General features: G+C 40.2%; 1 long non-coding RNA gene across 1 annotated transcript; it reads left to right on the forward strand.

Annotated features, from left to right (window-relative positions):
• The first annotated feature begins 859 nt into the window (after positions 1–859).
• On the forward strand, positions 860–3,040 carry LOC121376451. The gene is made up of 2 exons (XR_005958446.1): positions 860–1,967; positions 2,853–3,040. It is a non-coding gene; the product is annotated as an uncharacterized LOC121376451 (long non-coding RNA).
• Positions 3,041–7,963: the final 4,923 nt, after the last annotated feature.

A 7,963-nucleotide genomic window follows, 5' to 3' on the forward strand; every position in this document is an offset into this window, starting at 1 on the left:
AATACCGCGAGGCATATCTGTCGAACAAAATTGGTTGAAAGCATGTTTGGTGACTAAAATTCGACATTGAAAAACTTTCTCAATTTTATTTCGCCAAATCGAAAATTCTTTTATCAATTATTATAATGTTTCGCAATTTGCGACTTTAACGAACAACAGGACGAACCCTGCAAATGTCCAATATCGCACGTGTGTTGCGAACAACAAACTCGTCATCTACCATGTTTTTGTTGGTGGCGACGTTTTGAGATTCTAGATACTTTGGGAAATTCCGTTATTTTTTCAAAGATTTGTTAATGGAACACAAACAATCATTAACATTGGATGCTTTTTAAATAATTTATTTCTCGGAAATTTCCGTAAAGTAATCGTTCACGGAAAGTCCCGAAGTATACCGGTACAGCACAAAACGTACCGGTACGTACCACGTCAGAAAAAAAAATACCGGTATACCGGTAATACCGCACACCTCTATTAATCTTACTATTAATTCTTAAATCACTCTCCACCTGTATTTGTATATTTGCATATATATTGTGATTATATGTGTATATATTTATGCTGATAAGTTGTTTTTTTAAACTATAGGCAAATAAAGAACTTGAACTTAAAAAGAAAATGCTCCGACGGGTCTACAAACTCGTGTAACAAATGTCCTGCGGCGTGTTGGCGCCGGCCGTAAGTCCCCCAAATTCCCATAACCGTGCGGTGGCTGCACGGTAGAATACAATAGCCGTGAGGCGATCTCAAGTTTTTTTGCTTGTCGCAGGGGCTGACGATTTTTTAAATTTGACATTAAACTTTTTTTCGGAAAACGCAAGGCCGTAGGCCGCAACCCCGCCGCATGTAGTATCGCAAGGTCACTGTACGGTGGCCGTGAGGTGACCTCACGGTTTTTACTCTGGTGTGCCTAGAAAATCGTACGGCAGCCACAACAACCATGAGACCCCCTTACTGTCACTTCACGGTGGTCTTACGGCCTCCATGAGATGGCCGTACGATGTTCTAAATATCGTACGGCGGCCGTGCAGTGACTTTAGGGCGCCTTGCGGTCGCCGTGAGGGCGCCGCGCGGTTTGTTAACTAGCGTCTTGCGGCCTTCTCACGCATTTTGATTTCATGACTTTTACGATTGCCGTGCGGACCCCGTGACATTGTGAACACTGCTTCCGTAGCCCGCAAAGCCGTACGATTTGTATAAATCCCATCTACAAACCGCAGACCGCAGAACCGTGCGGCGGCAGCAGCATATGTGACCTAGGCATTAATGCAGCTAGCAGTCCAGAAAATCGCAGCTAGTCATTTAGCGTACATTTCCGTTCATACACTGTGACATATACACAAACATATTCACATTGACTGTTAATGCAGCTAGCAGTCCAGAAAACCGCAGCTAGTCATTTAGTGTACACTTCCGTTCATACACTGTGATATATACACAAACATATTCATACTGACTGCAAATATTAAAGGCCCAGGCTTATGACACATTATTAATACAAAGTATATATAAAAAACCCACCTATAAACATTACAATATTAAAAAAATAATAAAAAAATAAAAAAATACCATCCCAATTATTAATAAAGTGTCTTTTTGTAAAACGTTTGGGGAAACACCCACTGTTCAGTCGATTTGACTCACAACAGACCTGTGACGTAGCATGCGGCAGATTTCACTCATTCTGTTAGTAGAGCAACATGCCGACAGCAGAGAATGATTTTTCGAAAAACAGCTGATTCTTAACGGCCGCTAGTTTGGACATTTTGGTTTTATCACATGTGTCAATCTACTCTAATGGTACCTCGATGGGTGACGAAGAAGGATACAATCCGTTAGGGGTACTTCCCTATCAGTGTGAGCCGGAATACAACCACGATGATCCGGCGAGCCAAATGACTATGTATTCAAGTAGTAAACGAAAAAGACCCAGATGGCGAAACACTACTCACCGATCTTGAAAGTTGGTAAGACAAATTTGGAATAGATCTTAATTATAGAGATGGTATGTATTGTCAAATATGTTTATTTTCCCGTTCTAAATTAATTTATAGCCAAGATAGGATCACATTTTGAGACAACACATCCTCGTCTGGACATTTTCAATGGTTACATATTATTGTATTTGCATTTACACATGTAGGCTACCACAGTCGCTCAAACACTTGAACTGCGTTTTGGTGATTGTTTTATTTGGGGTCATTGTAATTCCACCATCAAAAGACGGGGGTGTTTTTTCGTCCAAATTTGTTCAAAAATTAACAGTTGGGTGGGTGACATCTGAGAATAGTTGCCTAGTATATTAGTAATAATACAAGTAGGCTAACTTGGCAACATGCAAATTTCATCATTTATAATGAATAATAAATTGTACAAAAGAAAAGAGGACAAGATTGTTAACAGTTTCAATGGAATATTTATTTACATGATTATATATTACTTAATACACACTAGATACAGGGCTAGTTTAATTATTTAATTTATTTTGCTTTATGTACACATGAAACCAAACATCAAGCCCAACATATTAAAATTAATTCCATCATCTAAACGGGAGGAACATTTCACTGTTAACATTTCCCCACACAACTGATTATGGAGTTTTATGATCTATTATTATATTGGTAGAACCAAACTTATAAATGTTCGATTATAATCCTTCATTGGAACACCACTAATAGCCTTGAATTAAACAATGTACCAATTTAGTCATTCCATACTTAGTATTTTAATAAACACTTTTTGGACTACACGTGCAGTTGTTGACACATGATTGCCTTTTATATAACAACTTTAGTGAAAAAAAAGAAATTCAACTGAATGTTAACACAATTATCAATTTTCTGTTTTAGGTGCCAATGTGGAAAATTGTATAGCTATGGCTTGTTCGATGTCTGGTCTCTTAAAGGTGGAACATAGAAAGCTGGGAGTGTTGATTTGATATCACCCCATAACACAGCATGGTCATCAGTTTGTCGGTTTACCCTGAAATAACAAGTAATGTAACGTACAGGATTAATAAAAATAGTCTATAGATACATACATGCTCTTGTGTCCATTTATGATTAGTCACATTTATTTTTGTTTCTAAGAAGATAAATGATAAAGTTTTATGTTGTTGAAAATGTTCACCATGTAGCTGGACGTAGCCCAGTGGTAAAACACTCACTTGATGCATGGTCAGTTTGGGATCAATCCTCGTCTGGCCCATTGGACCATTTCTCATTCCAGCCAATGCACCACGACCTGGTATATCAAAGGTCGTAGTATGTGCTATCCTGTCTGGTATGGTGCATATAAAAGATCCCTTGAAATATATATATATACATTGTGGAAGTGACTAATTTACATGAATTAAAATGGGTGCTATACGGCATATGTTACAATAGTATACACTTGTATGTGTACCATTGCAAGGTATATTTAGTAAAGGATGTTTTAAATAATTGTAGTTTGTCCATAATAACTGACTTGATGACTTAGAAAGACCTCTCTTTATTTATAATTTTAGATGGTTTTCATTTTTCAAGATGGCCGCCAACATTCAATGAGCAATGAGTTCCACATATAACATGGTCTTACAGTTAATCAGTTAGTCTATCTTCTGAAGACAAAACCGAAATTTGAGTGCTCAATTCATTTCCATTTCTTACATGCAAACATTCATTCTTTGCCAACTTCCTTCCATGTGCACCACTGTGTCATAGTCTGTTTTGCCAGTGCTCTAATGCAACCATCCATACTTTGCCAACTTCCTTCCATGTGCACCACTGTATCATAGTCGGTTTTGCCAGTGCTCCAATGGGCATTTAAAATTATACATCAACGATGAGGCAAAACCCATTTGCTCTGAAATGGGTTTCTCCATTTTAACAAAATGTCTATCTGTAGCATAAAATAGCACACATGTAGATAATCCAATCACAAAGCTACCCTGCCTTACACTCTGAATTATTCAGCAAATTATTAGTTTCATACATACATGTATATAGTAAAAAGCAATTAATCCACCTGAAGCAGACTCAAAGAATTTAACAGATCAAAAGAATTTCCCTCCTCCAATTTTTAAAAACAAATTGTGTTCCCTAGTTAAGTAGACTCAGTACCACCTGCTTGACAAATATGGGAATTGTCATTTATATATGGACCTGATCCATAGCCATCTAATACTGTTTGTGTGTAACATTCACATTTAAAATTATACATCAACGATGAGGCAAAACCCATTTGCTCTGTTGGTCAATCCCAAACGTTAAACGTTAATAAATATTGTTTAAAAAAAAAAATCTGAATGACAATAAGAGTTTCAAAATGATATTGCACAAGGCATTAGTTCAGATGACATTTTGTGAAGGTTGTGACAGTTCCCAAGACTGCCACTTCCCAGGACAAGACATCTTTCCTACGCTGTATTTAGGGAGAATAATAGAGATTTCAACAGTTTTGACGACATGCTCTCGTTAATCACTGTTAAAACAGTCTTGATAGGTGTTGCCAAAAAGCGAGCATACCTTTCCACACAAGTGGCACCCAATATGAGCAGAGCCAGTAGTCAGTTATTTTATTTAAACAATGAAATTCTGTAGAAGATATAAAAACCCCATGAAGAGGTATGTACAGTCAGAATGGGATGTGCAGACAAACATTAGCTAATTGGCCATAGATCAGTTATTTTCCCATTTAATTGATGAACATCCAGAAATGTATCCGCACACGTAGTCTGGTGTTTGACTATTTCATGGCAGACAGCTTTGTAGTGGCAACTATTAGACTAAAGTTGGCAGAGGAATGCATATAGTTTACAAACGTGTAACTTACTGGCATTGAAGAATTTTTGGTGGTAATTCCAACCAGTGCAAATGTAATACTTTTACTGTAAAACGGGTGTACGCTGGCCAGGTTTAGTGGGTGTGTTTGTTTAAATCAATATCCTGAGAAATAACTTCTGTACAAGAATAATATGACATACTGAAACTGGCATACACTGAGCTTGCCCTAAGATACTTCACAATTTGTAATATGTAAATTCCGAAAGGTGAAACAAGAAATATTATTTCTGGAAAGCTGAAGTCATCCTATTTGTCTTATAACTTAGACTGAATGCCAACGTCGGTTTGAATGTCTTTATATATACCAAGGTATAGAACAGATTTAATACATTCTGTGGTTTCTTTTCTGTCTTGCAAATTTGTATTTCTTATTTCGTCTTTTGTCTAACTTGTGTTATCATTTATGTTATAAACCGTTTTTGAATGTTTGCATTACACCATTCACAGCTGCACATGCTGGCACAGAAACCGCCATTGTTTGTTGTGGACATATCTCGACCTCCTGATGATCTTCCTATAACCTACACCCACGCACCCCGTTCGTTTCCTTTAATATATACACGTGTACTATAATCTGAAAAACAAAACTATTACCAGAATAAAACTTTGCTGAAAGCAGTCAAAAGGACATAGGACATGGTCATACTGCTACCATGAAGCAGTCAAAAGGACATTGGACATGGTCATACTGCTACCATGAAGCAGACAAAAGGACATAGGACATGGTCATACTGCTACCATGAAGCAGTCAAAAGGACATAGGACATGGTCATACTGCTACCATGAAGCAGACAAAAGGACATTGGACATGGTCATACTGCTACCATGAAGCAGTCAAAAGGACATTGGACATGGTCATACTGCTACCATGAAGCAGACAAAAGGACATCGGACATTGTCATACTGCTACCATGAAGCAGACAAAAGGACATCGGACATGGTCATACTGCTACCATGAAGCAGTCAAAAGGACATCGGACATGGTCATACTGCTACCATGAAGCAGACAAAAGGACATCGGACATTGTCATACTGCTACCATGAAGCAGTCAAAAGGACATCGGACATTGTCATACTGCTACCATGAAGCAGACAAAACGACATCGGACATGGTCATACTGCTACCATGAAGCAGACAAAAGGACATAGGACATGGTCATACTGCTACCATGAAGCAGTCAAAAGGACATAGGACATGGTCATACTGCTACCATGGAGCAGACAAAAGGACATTGGACATGGTCATACTGCTACCATGGAGCAGTCAAAAGGACATCGGACATTGTCATACTGCTACCATGGAGCAGACAAAAGGACATCGGACATGGTCATACTGCTACCATGGAGCAGACAAAAGGACATCGGACATGGTCATACTGCTACCATGGAGCAGTCAAAAGGACATAGGACATGGTCATACTGCTACCATGGAGCAGACAAAAGGACATCGGACATGGTCATACTGCTACCATGGAGCAGACAAAAGGACATCGGACATGGTCATACTGCTACCATGGAGCAGACAAAAGGACATCGGACATGGTCATACTGCTACCATGGAGCAGACAAAAGGACATCGGACATGGTCATACTGCTACCATGGAGCAGACAAAAGGACATCGGACATGGTCATACTGCTACCATGGAGCAGACAAAAGGACATCGGACATGGTCATACTGCTACCATGAAGCAGACAAAAGGACATCGGACATGGTCATACTGCTACCATGAAGCAGACAAAAGGACATCGGACATGGTCATACTGCTACCATGAAGCAGACAAAAGGACATCGGACATGGTCATACTGCTACCATGAAGCAGACAAAAGGACATCGGACATGGTCATACTGCTACCATGAAGCAGTCAAAAGGACATCGGACATGGTCATACTGCTACCATGAAGCAGACAAAAGGACATCGGACATGGTCATACTGCTACCATGAAGCAGACAAAAGGACATAGGACATGGTCATACTGCTACCATGAAGCAGTCAAAAGGACATCGGACATGGTCATACTGCTACCATGAAGCAGTCAAAAGGACATCGGACATGGTCATACTGCTACCATGAAGCAGACAAAAGGACATAGGACATGGTCATACTGCTACCATGAAGCAGTCAAAAGGACATAGGACATGGTCATACTGCTACCATGAAGCAGACAAAAGGACATTGGACATGGTCATACTGCTACCATGAAGCAGACAAAAGGACATCGGACATGGTCATACTGCTACCATGGAGCAGACAAAAGGACATCGGACATGGTCATACTGCTACCATGGAGCAGTCAAAAGGACATCGGACATGGTCATACTGCTACCATGGAGCAGTCAAAAGGACATCGGACATGGTCATACTGCTACCATGGAGCAGTCAAAAGGACATAGGACATGGTCATACTGCTACCATGGAGCAGTCAAAAGGACATCGGACATGGTCATACTGCTACCATGGAGCAGACAAAAGGACATCGGACATGGTCATACTGCTACCATGGAGCAGACAAAAGGACATCGGACATGGTCATACTGCTACCATGGAGCAGACAAAAGGACATCGGACATGGTCATACTGCTACCATGGAGCAGTCAAAAGGACATCGGACATGGTCATACTGCTACCATGGAGCAGACAAAAGGACATCGGACATTGTCATACTGCTACCATGGAGCAGTCAAAAGGACATCGGACATGGTCATACTGCTACCATGGAGCAGACAAAAGGACATCGGACATGGTCATACTGCTACCATGGAGCAGACAAAAGGACATCGGACATGGTCATACTGCTACCATGGAGCAGACAAAAGGACATCGGACATGGTCATACTGCTACCATGGAGCAGACAAAAGGACATCGGACATGGTCATACTGCTACCATGGAGCAGACAAAAGGACATCGGACATGGTCATACTGCTACCATGGAGCAGACAAAAGGACATCGGACATGGTCATACTGCTACCATGGAGCAGACAAAAGGACATCGGACATGGTCATACTGCTACCATGGAGCAGACAAAAGGACATCGGACATGGTCATACTGCTACCATGGAGCAGACAAAAGGACATCGGACATGGTCATACTGCTACCATGAAGCAGGACATTGGACATGGTCATACT

Source organism: Gigantopelta aegis, chromosome 6 (genome assembly GCF_016097555.1).
Source record: "Gigantopelta aegis isolate Gae_Host chromosome 6, Gae_host_genome, whole genome shotgun sequence".
Classification (NCBI taxonomy): Eukaryota; Metazoa; Mollusca; class Gastropoda; order Neomphalida; family Peltospiridae; genus Gigantopelta; species Gigantopelta aegis.